This window comes from Cnephaeus nilssonii (assembly GCF_951640355.1).
Source record: "Cnephaeus nilssonii genome assembly, chromosome: 9".
Lineage (NCBI taxonomy): Eukaryota > Metazoa > Chordata > Mammalia > Chiroptera > Vespertilionidae > Cnephaeus > Cnephaeus nilssonii.
In genome coordinates this window covers 4,658,955-4,677,275 of record NC_137080.1, presented here as the reverse complement: position 1 = coordinate 4,677,275, position 18,321 = coordinate 4,658,955, and the positions used below count along the sequence as shown (strand labels likewise).

Here is an 18,321-nt window from a genome sequence, read left to right as displayed (position 1 = left end):
CAAGCCTTACAGACCCTCTGCTCCCGACTCCAGGGCTCCCATTCCAGCAGCTTCCCAGAGCAGCCAGCCTCCTGAGGTTTCGTCAGAAGTGGTTTTGGCACACAGCCTTGGGGTGTCCTGGCCAGCTTCCCCTGACCAGCCCCAGGTGCGGGCCACAGCTTCTGTCTGCTCTGCTCTCTCCCTCACTTCAGGGCATTCCTTCCCACCAGACCAACTAGCCCTCCATCAGCAGGTTGGCCTTAAGGTGGTTCATTGAAATCTTTCCCAAATCACTCCTCTTCCCAGAGATCAGTTCTGCATGTTAAGAGGTGAGGCAGTTTTAAGACACTGCCAGGAAAATCACAATGTTTACCCAAGACAAGGGTGTCTACCTGCTTTAATAGTTGTTGAACTAAGGCCAATTCTGTCCCTTTCGGAAGACCACTGACTACTCTGCTAGAAGAAAAAATGGTACCCAGCAACATTTACCTACTCAGACAGGGTACTGGCCAGAATTCAGGGCTGCCTAAAGGACCCGCCGCAGCAAGGAAAGGACGAGGAGGGAGGAGAACGAAGCTTTGACTGGGCAAAGTATGGCGGCCTGCTCACCTCTCTTCTCCTGGAAGGGGGGAAAAGAGACGATTACAAAAACTTTTCCTTTTTAATGGCTATACTTATTTTTATATATTTATTTATCCTCACCCGAGGATATTTTTCCATTGGTTTTTTTAGAGAGAGTAGAAGGGAGGGGGAGAGACAGAGAGAAAGAAACATCGATGTGAGAGACACATCGATTGGTTGCCTCCCATAGAATCCCTCACCGGGGCCAGGGGATTTAGCCTGCAATCGAGGTGTGTGCCCTTGACCGGAATTGAACCCAGGACCCTTCAGTCCGCAGGCTGACCTCTACCCACTGAGCTAAACCAGCCAGGGCAAACGCTATTGTCTGACCAGCCCCGGTGCAGGCCAGAGTCCATCTGCTCCTCAGGCCTCTGAGAGGAGGGCCCTGAGACAGCAGGGCAGATGCTTCCATCTTCCTCCTTTCCAGAGGGAGCCGGGCAGCACTTCCGGTCCTAGGCAGCGGTGTTGCCTTTGCTCGGCCGGCACTCGCAGGATGGGGAAGAGGAGGCAGTTGGCTGAGGAGAGGCTCTGGGCTTTAAGACTGAGCCATGAAGAAGGACCTTGCCCTCTGCATGTCCAGCCTACCTCGTCAGAGTCGAAGCAGAGGCGTGAGTGGCTCCAGGCTATCTTACCATCCTGTTGCCAGGCTCTTTCTTATCGGAACCATAAACCACACGCTGGCTCTTGGACAGTGCTTGGTCCAAAGTAGCAGCTCAATAATTAAAAAGAAGTGCTATGCCCACATGATGACATTCACCCGCATTGTCTTCTGTCTCTGTCCATATTAAGCATCCCTATTGTCTTTACCAACTATTTATAAAACTGTACAACATTCCAATACAGCTTCTCGAGTCCTTACCCTCCTGGTCACCCTTCCTAGGTTGTGCTCCAACTTATTAATGTCCTTAGACTGGGACTGTGGTGGTCTCAGAACTGGGAGGAACAGCTGGAGGTAGCTGGCTATGCTGAGGACAGTGCACCACGGACATTCCTCCTGATTCTGAATGCTGTCTTCCTGTAAGGAAGCCTAACCGGGCACTGGCTTTTTTGGCTCCCGGGATCCACTGGGAGACAAAAGGCTTGCATTTAATTCTCCAAAATCTCTAGCTCCTTTGCCATGGACACCTTCCATATTCCTGTATCCAGGATCCAGTTTCCCGATCCCTATGCTGAATGTGGTGGTGACTGAAAGGCTTGAGTCATCAGAAACTGGATCTTCAGTATCTGGAACTCCCATAGCAGTGATGGCGAACCTATGACACGCGTGTCAGCACTGACACGCGTAGCCATTTCTGATGACACGCGGCCGCATGCCGAGGATGAAACATTTGCTGCTCCTGAGGATGAAACATTTGCGACTAGAGTCTTGGAGTTAGTTTTTTCCTCAAAGTGACACACTACCCGAGTTATGCTCAGTTTTTTGGCGAACTTTGACACACCAAGCTCAAAAGGTTGCCCATCACTGACCTATAGTAACACGATGGGGGGAGAGGGAGACAGAGACCAACCCAGGCACCGGCTCTGATTTCGTGTGTGTGTGTGTGTGTGTGTGTGTGTGTGTGTGTGTGTGTGTGTGGAAAAGCAAGCATGAATTTATTGACTGCAGCAAAAATATACTTAGGAGAGTGAAACAAGGAAGGGCATAGAAGATGCAACAGGAGAGCCTAGGCTGGGCTGCTCAGCTCACTGGGAAGTCAGAGAAAAGGGAGCCGTGGGGACAGGCTCAGGGGGTGAGCCCGGGATGAGCTGCCGCTGCCTATTGCTTCCCTGGTTGCAAGTCTCATGGGGTCCCTTAGAGGTTAGGGGACATGTGTGGGGGTGGGGGACAGGCAGGAAAGGGGGAAGAAAATGGCATGGGTGTGCTCCCTGGAGGGAGAGTGCCTGGCTGTGATTTCTGATGCCTCGTGCCTTCAGCCCAGCCTTAGAGTCATACAGCTGTGCTCAGCCGCCACGCTGGGCCCACACTTCTTCCTAGTGCACAGCCAAATGATGTGTACAGTATTTCCCCCACAACCTGACTGTCAGACTGTGACCAAGATGCCTACCAGATCCAGTTTGTGCTGAGCTCACTGTGTGACCCAAGACAAGGAGAGCACACTTTTTCAAAGAAAAGTCACATCTCTCTCAGAACTCTTGGAAGCTACATCAGGGTAGTAAGGACAGCCAGTTAATAGAGTCAACGTCATGAAGGAGAGACACTTTCTTCTAGGAATTGCTATTTAACAATTATGGATTGGTTTACTTTCTTCAAACGTGTTGCCAAATTTTCTAATATTTAAAAGTCTTTTAAACACAAAAAATGAGTATTGTTGGATGAGTGGGATTTCAAAGGCCAGTGGAAGGCTCCCCTTTGCCAAATCTCCTTCCGAATGGCTCCCAGTTGCCTCAGATTTCCAAATGAGAGACGATCATTTTCATTTCATAGACTTCTTATTAAAGCTTAAAATGTAAATTCACAACATATTTAATAGATTGCTATAAATGAGCCTTCAAGTTAACATAAGAAAACCACTTTCATCCTCAAAAGGCAGAGAGAGAACAGATCCCTAAGGGATGGTGGTGGGTAAGGCACCCACCAAGAGCCACAGGGAACGGAAAGAATAGTAAAAATAAGAACCAACAAGGCACAGTGTTTGGCCCATAGGAAGCATTTCATAAACCTGAGCTGTTATTTTTGATTGAGTAGCTATTATGTATCAGGCACTATATTAAGTACTTCATTTTTTCAAAAATATTTTTAATTGATTTCAGAGAGGAAGAGAGATAGAAACATCAATGATGAGAGAGAATCAGCGATTGACTGCCTTCTGCATGCCCCCCACTGGGGTTCGAGCCTGAAACCCGGGCATGCGCCCTGACCATGAATCAAACTCTGACCTCCTGGTTCATAGTTTGCCGCTCAACCACTGAGCCATGCCGTTTAGTTCTTTCAACAGCCCTGTGAGTAGTTAGGAAGCAGAATGTATGGTTAAAGAAGCAGTGTTAGGAATCTTGTTCTTGTCACTTGTTGGGGTACAAGCAGGATTTCAAAGAAGGTAACTTGCTTCAAAGACCATTCACATAACCATAGACACTGGGAAACTGGGGAGGTAGAACACAAATTGGAGGGCCTTCACAGATGTGCCAAACGTTGGCTGCATGTGCGCCTAATAGTGCTTGAATAAAAGACCGTTTATGCGTGTGGGCCCTAAGTAAAACTATGCTGTTAGGAAAAGAATGGTTTCAAGGTTAATATTGTTTCATTTTGCATAAGAAAGAACACCCATGTTGTTCAGTCTTGATGGTATTTGCCAAATACTTTTGTTATGTAGATTGTATTTAAGTCAAGGAAGTGTTTTTTTTAAAAATTTCTTTATTGATTAGGGCAGTGGTCAGCAAACTCATTAGTCAACAGAGCCAAATATCAACAGTACAACAATTGAAATTTCTTTTGAGAGCCAAATTTTTTAAACTTAAACTTCTTCAAAATAGACTCGCCCAGGCCGTGGTATTTTGTGGAAGAGCCACACTCAAGGGGCCAAAGAGCCACATGTGGCTCACAAGCTGCAGTTTGCCGACCACGGGATTAAGGTATTACATATGTGTCCTTATTCCCCCATTACCCCCCACCTCCCATTCATGCCCCCACCTACCTGTTGTCTTGTGTCCATTGATTAGGCTTATATGCATGCATATAAGTCCTTTGGTTGATCTCTCCCCCTTACTCCCACTGTCCCCTACCTTCCCTGAGGTTTGACGTTCTGATTGATGTTTCTCTGTTTCTGGATCTATTTTTGTTCATCAGTTTATGTTGTTCATTATCAAGGAAGTTCTTCCCATGCAGTTTCATCTTTACTTTATTCCTTTTAGTACTAAAGTCTGACATTAGGGTCAGATTAAAAATATTTTCTCCAGGCTCTGATTGCTTATCCCTGTGTGTGTGTGTGTGTGCGCGCGCGCACGCGTGCACATTCGAGAGAGAGAGAGAGAGAGAGAGAGAGAGAGTGAGAGGTGTACTTTGAGGGTAAGGGCTACCTTGTTTACTTCCTTTGGTTCCCCCATCATCCTAAATAATAAAAGGCTAATATGCAAATTTTCCCCTCGGGAGTTCAACCAGACCGGGAGTTCGACCATTCGCTATGATGTGCGCTGACCACCAGGGGGCAGCACGGAACGAAGGAAGGCCCCGATTGGCCCTGATCGCTGGCCATGCCTAGGGACCCTACCTGTGCACAAATTTTGTGCACCAGGCCTCTAGTGTTATAATAATGTTGAGCTCTCAGTTGAAGCATAATACTTGTCTTATTGAGTGAGGATTATCTTTTATGTTTAATACTAGTGGTCTGGTGCACAAAATTCGTGCACGGGGGGGGGGGGGCGGGGTTGTCCCTCAGCCCGGCCTGCACCCTCTCCAATCTGAGACATCCCTCTTGCAATCCGGGACCTCTGGCTCCTAACCGCTCACCTGCCTGCCTGCCTGATCACCCCTAACCACTCTGCCTGCTGGCCTGATCGCCCCCAAATGCCTCCCCCGTCAACCTGATCACCCCTAAACACCTCTGGTCGCCCCGCCACCATGGCTTTGTCTGGAAGGATGTCTGGAAGGTCTCCAGGTCTAATTAACATATTACCCTTTTCTTAGTATAGATAATACCTACATGTATTTTTTTCTAAAAGATTTCAATATTTTTGATGTGCTATATTGTTATCAAATAATACTGATATCAATACTTCTATTAAGTGCATTAATAGAAGTATTAATGTATTTGTATGAAGCAAGTATTGCTTGTTTAAAAATCATGCTTTTTAAAAATTAAGAAATTTAGGTAGCACTTGTCAACACTTGTGAAATCTTAGGCATGGAATTTAAGAATTTAAGAACTCTTCGTCTACTTTTTCTTTCCTTTCTTCTGACATCCAGAAATTCACAGCAGGAATTCTTACATATGAACCTGATTTGAGAAATTTGGCAATTAGGCGAAATAGGAAAAAGTTCCCATCCCTTACAAAGAGTGGCTGTTATTCTTAACACTTTGGGGCATTTTATGCCTCGAATCAAGGAAGGAAGGACGGCGATCCCGCCTATTTTTAAGAAGAACTACACACACGCGGACAGCCGCACCCCCAGCACCGTCTCTCTGTGCCGACGGGAAGGGAAGGGCGATGCGGGAAGTTCCCGTCGCTGGCAGGTCACCAATGCCCGCTCCTGGCCCCTTTGTGCGTTAAAATGACGCCGCCCCCTTTCTCCACGGCCGCCTGGAGAAGGAGGGACTCCGGGGCACCCCACCGGGCACCCCACCGGAGACACTTCAATGACCGCCTGCGCGGGAGAAGCGTCGGTTCCAGGTTCGAGCGGATCGGTGCTTCCCCGTTCAGACAGCGGGACGTGCACTTCCGGCCCCGCGAAGCCGGGACGCGCCCGGTCCGGTGCCGCCGGGAGGGAGTTGTCGGCGGGCCGGGCGGGACCCGCGTGGTCGCTGTGGTCCACGCGGTGGGGCAGCCGCGAGGGGCGAGGCAGCCGGACGCCCCGGGCCGGCGGGTCTGTGGGGTAGGGGCTCGGGGATGGGGAGCAGGTGGCGGCTGGGCAGCCGCTCGGGCGGGGACCGAGCGCGGGGCGACGGCGGCGCGGCCGCGACCCCAGCCCGGAGCCGGCGGGCGGGCGCGAACAGCCGGGCGCGAGGGCGCGAGGCCGGGCGCGGAGGCGCTGCCGACCGCTCGGGGTCACGTGGCGCGGTCACGTGGCGCGGCGCCGGGCCCTTCGGCGGCGGCGGCGGCGGCGGCGGCCGAGGGAGGCGGAGACTCGACCGAGACGCGGGGGGAGGCGGCGGCGGGGCTGCTGCAGGCGGAGAGGCGCGGAGCAGCGCGGGGCCGCACGGCCGCCCGGAGGTGAGGCGGGCGGGGGCCGCCGTCCCCATCGCCCTCCGTGCGCGGCGGCGGCGAACCCCTGCCGCCCGGGGCGTTCTGCGAGCCGGGCCGGGCGCCGGTCCCCTCGAGGCGGCGCGGGGGCCCCGAGCCCCGCCAGGCCCCTCTGCCGGGCGCGGCGGGGGACGCGGCGGGCGGCCCGGCGGGAGGCGGCAGCGCCCCGGGCTGGCGGGAGGCCGGGCTGCGGGGCCGCGGGCCGTCTCGGGGGGCTCTCCCGAGGGCGCGGGGAGAGGGTGGCGGCCCGGGCTGCGGGCGGCGCTGGCCGCCGTGGAGCTGTGGCCGCCTTTTGTTCCAGCGCAGCGGAGAACGGGAGGCGCGGAGCTCGCCGTGCGTGTGCTTGTGTGTAAATCAGGAGGCGTTTGGCTCGGAGCCATTTTTTGTTCTTACTTGTGGAGCCAGAAAATCCCTTAAAACGGTCTCCCCGGGGAGCCGGGGCCGTGCTCCTCCTCTTCCTCCCCGGCGTCTGCACGGAGTGGGTTCCCTCCAGCCCCGGCCCACCTTCCAGTCTGGCTCCCTCCCTCGGGCCCCGTCCTGCCCGCCCGCCCGCCCGCCCGCCTCCGTGGAGCCCCGGGCGAGCGGGGTGTCTGCACCGCGGCCCGGTCACCTGTCGTGGCAGCTGCACGGCAATGCCGGCGCTTCTGCTGTCTGGTCTGAGCTGTCTCCTCCGGCGAATCTCGGAGATTCCGCTCGGAATACCACCCCTTCCTCCTGTCTGCGCTTCACAACAAAGTGCACGACGATGTCGGGGCCGAAGTTGGACCCGCTCGGGCCACGAGCCTATGGGGAGAGGTGTCTGCTTTCCCTGTCACATCCCTCCAAGGTTGGAAAGGTGAGGGCCATCTAGCTTTGGGGGAGGAGGTGAGGGTGACCCGGCCCTACTGTGAATGGATGCGACTTACCTGCGGAATTGCCATGGTGATCAGGAAGTCTCCCAACTTCTCTCCTTGGGGACAATTATCTTCCCCCCCCCCCCCCCCCCTTGCAGGGAGCTGTCTCCTGGATTTCTCTATCGGGGACTCCTCCTCTGGGTATTTTGCGGTAGTTCAGTAAGTTTGCTTAAGGATACCCAGTAGGCAGGTTTTTAAAAAAGCACAGAAAAGTCATTTATTTCCAAGGCTTTGAAGAAGGTGACTGTCCCTCTGTGGAGGGTGAGGGTAGGGGTCCCTTTCTGCATGCTCTGTCCCTGCCTCTGTTTCCACTGCTCAGTAGTGGGAGTTTGTTTCTCGCAGGCCAGGCCGCTGGGGACGGTGCGGGGGCCCCGGAGCGCCGTCACCACCAGGCCCCACGGCACCGGCACCGGCACCGGCTGGCTGGGGTTGTGATTGTGATGGATGTGAAGTGACAGGGCACCTTGCACGTAGCCCTGGCGGCCTCCCAGGGCAGTTTGCAAGTGGATGTCAACATTGTGCAGTGACGGTCTGGGCGGGTCTCAGCAGTCCCCATTGCATTTCCTCATAGTTTGCTGTCGTGGAAATGAGTATGTGAATAAATTGTGAGTAGCCACATCTAGTGTTTAGTTTCTCTGTCTACAGACCAGTACTGAGTTTGTATGAGAGTTGTTAGAGGATGCGAGTTTCCTTTAAGAATTTTAAGTGTTCTGTCTTACTAAGGGCTGTGAAAGTATTGTGTTTTCATGTGATGGGGAGGTGTTGTTGACCCCTAGAGTTAGACGTATGTCATACTGAGTTAGAGGGATCATATAGAGAGCAATGTTAACACCATGGAGCTTTCAGACATGGGAGCAGAATGGAAAGCCAGGATTGCTTCCTGTGCCTGAGAAATAAGAATATAATGTACTTGCTATTATATACTTTAAAACAATGACTTTTTCATTTAGAAAAGACATGTATATCGTATTGAACATTCTAGTTTTCATATTGCGGTATAAGAGTGGCAGTTGGGTTACATTATTTTTCTTACTAAAACTCTAATAGAAAAAATTTTTTTAAACCCATAAAAGGATACTTGGTACATGAAACCTGTTTTACATTGAACTATCCAACATTGATACTGAGATCCGAATAATGAAAGACCAGTAGAGACGGCAGCCTTCCTTCAGGCGGATTTCAACCCTCTCACTAGATGGTGTATAGGACAGAGGGTGACAGGCAGGTTTGCTTTCTGGTTTTACTGCAGATTCACTGAGGATTAGAATTCAGGAATGTTTATTGAGTGCCTGCCTTGTACATGGCTAAGCTAGGACATTGTTCTTCATCTCTCTCACTGAATTGGAAATATCAATTATAGTCTTTCCTGTTCCCTTCTGTGGATAACAGAGATTGAAAATGGATTGAGTGGCCCAACTATGCACATGATTGATTCATCAAGTGCATTAAAGATTGGGTAAAACTTCTTTTAAAATGCTTTGAGTTAGTTATTGCATTGGTTCCTATTTAGGATTCGTGAAGCAGTTTCAATATTACCAAAAGCTTTATTGAAATTATATGTTTGTCCTTGGTGAAGCTGCAGGGACTATGCAATTAAAATTCAAATGCTCATAGTAGTGTTGTTTACAATAGCTAAGACCTGGAAACAGCCCAAGTGCCTATCAGTAGATGAGTATATAAAAACATTGGTACATTTACACGATGGAATACTATGCACCTGTAATAACAAAGGATCTCTTACTCTTTGAGACAGCATGGAGGGACCTGGAGAGTGTTGTGCTAAGAGAAATAAGCCAGTCAGAAAGATAGGTATCACATGATCTCTCTTATAAGTGGAATCGAATGAACGAAATAAACTGACTAACAAAATAGATCCAGAGACATGGAACAGACTGAGGAATCTCAGAGGTAAGGGGATGTGGTGGAAAGATTAACCAAAGAACTTATATGCATACTAGAGGCCCAATGCACGGAAATTCGTGTAAGAGTAGGCCTTCCTTCCCCTGGCTGCCAGCACCGGCTTCCCTCCAGCACCAGCTTCCCTCTGGCACCTGGACCCGAGCTTCCCTCCTCCAGCCTCGGGCAGGCACCCGGGGCCCGGGCTGGCTTCCCTCAGGCTGCCCGCAGGCACCCGGGACACGGGCTGGCTTCCCTCGGGCCCTGGCTTCGTCAGGAAGGATGTCAGGAAGGACGTCTGGAAGTCATCCAGCCTAATTAGCATATTGCTCTTTTATTATTATAGATATGCATAACAATAGGGAGAGGTTGGGGTGGAGAGCGTCAAAGGGGGGCATCTGTAATACTTTGAACAATAAAGATAAATTTTAAAAAATGTCAAATTTCTTTTAATTTTAACATACTAAGCATAATGTTTTGTGATAAGATATATATATATCTATATATATAGATATATAGATATATACATATATATCCTAAAATTTACCATCTTAATCCTTTTTTAAAAATCTTTACCCAAGAGCATGCTTATATGATGGAGAGAAAGGGGGGTGGGGGGAAACATTGATGTGAGAGAGAAACATTAATCAGTTGCTTTTCTACCCTGACCGGAAATCAAACCTGGGACCTCTTGGTTCATGGATCGGTGCCCAATCACTGAGACACCACTGGTTGGGCCTCACTGGAATTTATAGATATATTTGTTTAATTAAAATGAGAAAACAAATTAGTTATTACTTAATGTAGTTCCTTTTTAAGATATAGAATCCATGGGGGATAAAACTAATGTGTACATTATGTCCTGTTGGGTCCTATCTTCTCCTTCCACGTAGGTAGTGATATCTTTTTGAAATGTGTGGCTCATGCAGATGACATTTTTGTTTCCCAGCTAATGTGATAATGGTGTATGTTTTGCTGTATGGAAGAGTATATAGTATATAGGACTCACCCTGAGGTATAATATAGATTGTATAGGAAGGGTGGGAATAATGCCTAATTGTTTCCCTTTATTTACCACTTCCCCAAATCATAAGTTAGTTCCCTAGTATCCTCCTATGGTGATGGATGAAGATTTTTTCCTTTTTGTGTATATATCTTTATAACTCTACTAGAGGCCTGGTGCATGAGATTCATGCACTTGGGGGGTGTGCCTCAGCCCAGCCTGCGCCCTCTCGCAGTCTGGGACCCCTCGGGGGATGTCTGCCTGCTGGCTTAGGCCTGGTCCTCCTGGGGATCGCCTGAGCCGGCAGGCAGACATCTCTCTCGCATTTCGGGATCCCTCGCTCCTTACTGCCTACCTGCAGCGGAGGCAGGAGAGGCTTCCGCCGCCGCGCCGCGCTGCGTGAGCCCGGCTTCTGGCTGAGCCGCGCTCCCTGTGTTACTCATCTGCCCCCTGGTATTCAGTGTGCGTCATAGTAACCTGTCGTTCCACCGTTCAGTCGATTTGCATATTAGGGTTTTATTATATAGGATTACTATATGTGTTTCCATTTCAGTTATTGTCTCTTTTTGTTGTTTTTTTAATTTATTGATTTTGTTTTAGAAGGGAGAGAGAGAGAAAAAAATTGTTTGTTTGACTTATTTATGCATTCAGTGGTTGCTTCTTGTATTTGCCCTGATTGGAAATTGAACCTGCAACTTTGATATATCCGGATGACACTCTAAGCATCCCAGCCCGGGCTCAGTTACTGTCCTTTTGATGCTCAAATTGCCCTCTCTTTGGGTAGATGGGCTTACTCAGCTTGGCTCCCAGTCATTATGGCAGGTTTCTAGTAATCTATGGTAGTTCTTTGCTTTCTGGTATGACAAGATGTTTCAGGCTCATCCTCTACTGTCCCTGTTCCAGATTTGGAGTCAGAATAGATCAATTTGTAAAAGGAAAAATACATGACCAATAAACATATTAAAATAGCCAATTTCATCCAGCTGGTGTGGCTTAGTGGTTGAGCGTCGACTTATGAACCCAGGAGGTCATAGTTCGATTCCTGGACAGGGCACATGCCAGGGTTGTGGGCTCGATTCCCAGTCGGGGGCGTGCAGGAGGCAGCCGATTGATGTTTCTCTCTCTCCCTCTCCCTTCCTCTAAAATCATTAAAAACATATTAAAAAAATAAGTTAACTTTTATGAATTAATTTTCTGATATCTGAATAATGAGATAACTTCTGTAATATTTAAAATGCTTGGAATAAAACACAACTTCTCTTAGTAAAAGATAGAAAGCTCACAGTTTTCTTATATTATTCCAATAGTAGTAATTTTTAATACTGTGATAGAAGTGAGAATACAAATGACATACATGGTGTTTTGTCTCCTTACCCAGATTTGATTCTAAGGGATTTGGGAATGAATTAGGTAGTGTAGGATTGGGGTGCTGCCCAGAATCTATACTTTACAGCTTACTAGAGCATCAGTTTGCAACCTTTTTGGATATAAGGCATCCTATTTGTGTTTGATTTTGTATCTCCCTCCTTTCCATTCTGACAGCTACTCTGTAATCAGTGGAGAGCAAAGTGCTGAGCTATGAAGTACACAAATAATTGCCATAATTAAATTTTACATAAGTATGTCAACCTTTAATTTTAACTGATCACTACCAAACCTTTTCTGGACAAGCTGCACAATTACATAACTATATGGTATAGATTTATTTATGGTCTTGATCAGTTAAAATTCATGTTTTGAAAAATGTTGTGGTGTAGTGTAGTGAGTCGGATTTGTATCTTATGTGTGTTTATGTGCAAAAAATGTGATGGATAAATATTAAGTACCATTGTAGGTCCCTCCTAGGTAGGCTAAAAATGCTTCTCTTTACAGAGGTAGATAATAGAAGCAACAGTGTTTATAAGGTGCTTTGAAATCAGCCTTCTATGAATTTATTGTAAACTAGAGGCCTGATGCGCGAAATTCCTGCAAGGGTAGGCCTTCCTTCCCCCAGCTGCCGGCACCAGGGACCCGGGCTTCCCTCGCAGCCCCTGCTTCATCTGGAAGGTTGTCCGGAAGGACGTCTGGTCTAATTAGCATATTACGCTTTTATTATTATAGATTGTAAACAAGTAGAGAAGACTCAAGGTTTTTAACTGATGGTTCAGAAATGGTGTGAGTATGGTGTTTAATTCCGAGAGTCATGGGCGATCACAGTGTCTTCCCTTCCTTAGCTTGCTGTGTTTTGCAAATAACTGATCTCCGTGGCTAATGGTCATAGACATGGAATCTCCTTGACTGTCCTTTGCCTGTGTTCAGATGGTTAAGTTCCTTCTTTTTTACATGACACAGGAAGATGGGCATGTGCTTGGCTTCGGAGACTTGTTCCGTTTCTCTGGTGTATACAAGACAGCCATCACTTTTTGTGGGAAGTAGGGTAAGCACCCTCATGTGAAAGGTACCAATAATCTCTAGAGGTCCATTTAAGCCAATTACTTCAACCTTTTAATTTCAGTCAGTTATTACCCAGCCTTTTCTATATAGTTAGTGACTAGCAAAATTGGTTTTGAATTGAACCTCTTTTGGTGTTAATGTGAGGTAAAGTGGACCCAAGGTGAGTGTCTGAGTACGGGGGAGTCTGGACTCACTCACAAATTAGCTCATGAATGAGCTTCTAAAAGTTAAGATTTAGTTTAAATTCCTTTCTCTCCATTTTGTGTCTGTCTGGTCTTAAGAACTGTCTGTTACTGCATAATGTTATTTTGAGAAGTGAACTATCTTGGAGCATAGGAAATTCCAGGTAGGTAAGGTAGTAGAAATCTGCCTCATTTTCTGGAAGAAGATAGTTAATCAACTGGGATGCATACTTTCAGCTACTGAATTTTTAGTCCTGTGTGAAAAATATTGGTTTCTTGGCTTCTGTATCGTTTTATGTGTGACGCTGTAATGTCACTTGAGATTTACAACTTTCTGCTTAATTTTTAATAAGATAGCATGACTAATATTCATTCTTAATATGATTCTAATTCTGATCTCATATAAACTGTCTATATATGGGAACATCTTGGATGAAGTATATTTAAAAACACATAATTTAAATTTAAGAACACAGAAATAACAAAAACCAAAACATTACCAAGAGAGGTTGGTTCTGATATAAACTACTAACTGAGGTAGGTAGATATTACTGTATTTTATTTTAAAAGATGCTTTTCCAATCTATTGCACTCATATTAGCAAAAGATATGCAGTTTAGGAACAAAAATGATTATAAAATAAGTAAATTGGGGTAAATTCACAAGTCAAATTCAAGGTGTACTCAAAATTTAATTGCTGTAGGGATGACAACTATTGCTTTCTAACCTGCTATTCCTGAAGTGCTGAGTGCATGCCGTCCTTAGGGGAGGGTGTCCTGGGGAGACTTGGCTTTTTCCTTAAATGATTTAATATGGAGCGCCTAGGCTTATTCTCAACCCCCAATTATTTCACCCTCAATCTGACCTCATTTCTTATATTTGCTTTTAAAGAAACTTTTTTAGCATCTGATGAAACTTGTAGACCCCTACCAATAAAAGTACTTTATTACATGAGTAATTAATTAATTTCCTCAATTAAAATAGTAAGTGGTCCAAAAATATAAGATAAGATACTTATTCTTTGAATAGGTAAGTTTCTCTAGAAATCCATGTAAATGGGGCTCCAGGTGGGAGGGGACTCCCCACCTGTGGCAAATGCTTTTCTGCTTTCTTTTTTCTGTCTAACCAATTGACTGATGCAGAAATTTTAGTCTAGTTTGACATGCAAGGTCTTTGCACATCTTATTCTTTTTTTGGGACTCCCACTTCTGGTTATGGTTTGACTTATTTCCACTATTGTGGGCACCAACCAGCTAAGCTTGACATACTGGATTCACAAAGAGGAGAAGAGTTTGGATTCTAGAAGGAGACTGGTTAGGAGTAGTCAGCAAGTTTAACAGAAGTGAGCTGCCTCTGGGGAAAGCTGCACTGAAGCTCTGCTTTCTCTAGCAGGACTCCCAGGCTGGGGAATCAGTGGATGGGAAGGGAAAAACGTGGTTCAAGGGGCACTGAATTTGAGTTTGGACATGTCATAGATTTGACCCGTGTGCAAGCAGTGTAGCAGATAGAGCATCTAGGCATGTAGCCCCTCCCCCTTCAGTAAAGTTTCCTCTATTATGGATATTAACCCCTTTTCTTGTGTGTATGTTGTAAATATTCTCCCAGTTTGTTGGTTGCTTTTCAACTCTAATTCTGCTCATAACATACTTTTATGTATAAAAGTTTAAATTTTTTATTAGTCGAGTCCATCAATCTTTTTTCCATAGCTTCTACTTTGATGGTTTGGTTAGAAAGTCTTCCTATGGATATCTTAATCACCCCTCTCCCCTCTTCCATTCACTTTCTTCCCTTCTCCTCCCCATTCCTCTCCCTCCCCTTCCTTCACTGCACTGCCCTCCCCTCCCCTTCCCTGCTTTCCCCTCTCCTCCTCTCCTCTTTTAAGTAGAGCCTTTTATTTTGGAATAATTTTGGATTTACAGAAAAAGTGCAAAGATAGTACAGAAAGTTCCCATATACTCTTCACCCGATTTCCTCTAATGTTAACATCCTATGTAACTATAGAACGTAAGTCAAAACTGAGAAATTAACATTGGTGCATTGTTATTAACTAAACTCTAGAGTTCATTAAGATTTCACCAGTTTTTCCACTAATGTCCTTTTTCCAGAACACCACACTGCATCAGACATGGTGGATTGAAAGAGGCTGGACCACCAGTGGCAAAGCAGCATGCTCTGTAGCAGCTGTACTCGAACACTACATTTGTGTAGAGCGTGGCAGTTTTATAGTATGTAATCCATACGGAGAGGAGTCTTGATCTTTGTCTTATCAGACACATCTGCTCCTAGGACGTGTCCATCTTGTCAGTGGCACTGTCTGCATGAGCGGGACCAAAGGGAACTTGTCCAGATTGCCAGTTTGTGCCTCCATTTTTCATTCTTCGTGATTCCTAGTGCTCTCACACTGTTACCTCGTTCTTCTTTTGCCAGAGTGGAACAGCAGGATCTGTTGTTGATTTTTAAGTTAGAGGGAAAGGCTCCTTCATGGTGAGGAAGCTCACATCAGAGTAAACCCAGGAATCATCACTTTCACCCTCCAGGACCAGTTTGCTACCTTTACTGCCTAGAAGAAGGGTATGTATCTAAGGAGAAAAACATGTGGTTGGCATGGATAAGTACATGTCTCACTCTTTTTTGTTGATAATCCTCACCCGAGGATATTTTTCCATTGATTTTTAGGGAGAGTGGAAGAGAGAGGGAAAGATAGAAACATCGATATGAGAGAGACACATCAATTGGTTGCCTCCTGCAGGAGCCCTGACCAGGACCTGGGCTGGGGAGGAGCCTGCAACCAAGGTACATGCCCTTGACCGGAATCCAACCCGGGACCCTTTAGTCCGCAGGCCAGTGCTCTATCCACTGAGCTAAACGGGCTAGGACAGATAAGTGCATGTCTTACTCTTTAGATAAGTTTGAAAATCTGTGGCTTGCTCGCCCATCTCTACCCTTGCCTAAATGGAAACAGATGAACGGAAGTAAGAGGTGGGGAGGCCAGGCAGGAAGTTGGGTAGAACGGAAGCCATGTTGGTGATGTCATGCCTGCACTGCCTGGTAAAAATGGCATTAGCAGTGAGGCCTTAGATGCCTCTGTACTTCCAATCTTCAGGCTTCACAACTCATAATCATTGTGAGCTGGGCTGGGCTTTTTCATGGGGGACCAGCAGCTTCTACTTGTGCATTCACATCTGTCTCCCTCTCCTCACTGAAAACGCTTTTTAACTTTCTTAACCTTCTCTGACTTGGACTCCCCTCCCCCTTCCATGTAGAAAGCAGTGAGAGTATGATGGCTGCGTGCCTGGGAAGGAGCGGTCGGCCAGTGCCGGGCAGAGAAGCGGACACTGGCTTTGGTTTTCTCCAGGCCCGTAAGGCAGTTCTGTAGAGATGTTACAGTCCCTCCCAGCTCTTAGAATCGGTGGGTCACACTGGGAGCCTCCAACCTCACGAGCAAGTCAGCGGAAATAGAATGTTTACAGTACTCGTACCTACAAACAGGAGTCAGCCCTTTCCTTCAGAGTTTTTCTCTGGCGTGTAACTTTTTCCATGGCAAGTAATACCATTGGTTTCATATACATAACACTTAGTTTACCAAGCCTTTTTCCACCTATGCCATTTTATTTGGTCTTCACAGCAACCTTGCACATTACGTCAAGCACACATTTTCTTATTTTATGAAGAAACCAAGGCCAAGGCATTTACTGCGAAGAAGTACTGGGTATAAAGGTAGAGTTTGATCTAGTCACAGGGTCAGAGATGGCTTCCCTGAGGAACTGCAAAGGCCTTGGGGAGGAGATCCCTTTTCATGCTGGGCCTTGTATCCCAATTTTAAGAATTTGGTCTTTATTGCAAGAAAAGGTTTCAGTACTGGGGTGTGGCCAGGGTACAGTGAGCTCTAGGTAAGTTAAGCTGTCCCTGCTAAAGAAAGCCTTGGCTTAGCATTCCAGAGTCAAGTGTGATTTGCTGAGCAGGCAAGGAGCAGTCAGTGGTTAAGGCTCTGACAATTAACAGGTGTATCCAGAGAGTTCAGAGGAGCATCTCTGCTTGGAATCTGATGAAGTAAACAATCTAGATTCTTCCCTTCGTGTGTGTGAGTGAGTGTGTGTGTGTGTGTGTGAGAGAGAGAGACATGTTTTATGTTTTCTAACTTAGATGAATTTGAACAGTCTGTCATTCTCAATGTGTGATCATTTAGGTTAAAAGATTGCAGCAAGAAATCTACATTGGTGTTATAAAAGCAGGATGGATGGTTTCATTGTAAATAAATTTTAAGAATATAGTAATGTGTCTGAAATTGAACTTCCAGCATCTCCAGGGTTTTCCCCAGGTTTGCTGTAAGATGTGCTCTGATTCCCACACATATGGATACATTAGAAAACTGGACTACATCCCAGTGTGGGCAGGCGGGAAGCTGCCTCCGCCATGGAGTGGAGCTGCAGTGGGAGCGCAGCGTCCTGTAATTATATCAGGACGTGATGTGGTCGCTCTCTGTGTTTATTAATTAGTGGAGTTGTAATGAGACTTCCCCCCCATGCTTTTAAGGATGCTGATCAGTGGGCATCCGGGCAGGATTTTAGTTGTGCTTGGGAGCCTTCTGCGTGCAGGTGTGAGGGATCTGTGGTTCAGGTGGCAGCAGGTGAGCCTCCCGCCAAGTTGGCATGATGGGAACAGGACTCTTCTGGGTTGCCATCTGTTTGTGGCTGATAGGAAACCAGCAGTGACTTCGGAGGAGTTTATGTTGAAATACTTAGGAATTAGTAATGTGAAGACCGTGCTGATCAGGTACTGGGAGGTGGGGGGAAATAGACTGTGTGGAGTGTTTTCATTATTACTCATTTCAGAAGACAGCTGCTTGGGTTCAACAGTCCCCATCCCCAAAACCACAGTCTTTTCTTCCCATGAAGTCAGCCCAGTTCTGTACTGAGTTGCCCATGGCAAGGGAACACTTGTTTATAGGACTGTCACATATAACAGCGTGCATAGTGCTTGCCATGGGGATTTAGTCGGTCTCCGTAAAGCTTTTATTGTGTTACTAGAGGCCCGGGGCACGAAATTCGTGCACGGCGGGGGTGGGGGTTGTCCCTCAGGCCAGCCTGCACCCTCTCCAATCTGGGATCCCTCTCACAATCCAGGACTGCTGGCTCCCAACTGCTCGCCTGCCTGCCTTCCTGATTGCCCCTAACCGCTTCTGCCTGCCAGACTGATCACCCCCTAACCACTCCCCTGCCAGCCTGATGGATGCCTAACTGCTCCCCTGCCAGTGTGTTTGCCCCTAACTGCCTTCCCCTTCAGGCCTGGTCACCCCTAACTGCCCTTCCCTGCAGGCCCGGTCACCCCCAACTTCCCTCCTCTGCCAGCCTGGTCAACCCTAACTGCCCTCCCCTATGGGCTTGATTGCCCCCAACTGCCCTCCCTTGCAGGCATGGTG

General features: G+C 47.2%; 1 protein-coding gene and 1 long non-coding RNA gene across 4 annotated transcripts in view; both read left to right on the top strand.

Annotated features, from left to right (window-relative positions):
* Positions 1–18,321, top strand: part of LOC307105335 — a 280,088-nt gene that overhangs the window by 4,181 nt on the left and 257,586 nt on the right. The window lies entirely within an intron of this gene.
* Positions 6,099–18,321, top strand: part of TULP4 (TUB like protein 4) — a 138,431-nt gene continuing 126,208 nt past the window's right edge. Inside the window, exon 1 of one of the 3 annotated variants that reach the window (XM_079781062.1) lies at positions 6,099–6,118. The gene's annotated coding sequence lies outside the window, so the exon portion shown is untranslated. Of the gene's footprint in view, positions 6,119–6,341; positions 6,466–6,716; positions 7,331–18,321 lie in introns of those variants that run through there. The other 2 variants (XM_079781060.1, XM_079781061.1) reach the window with 2 other exon arrangements.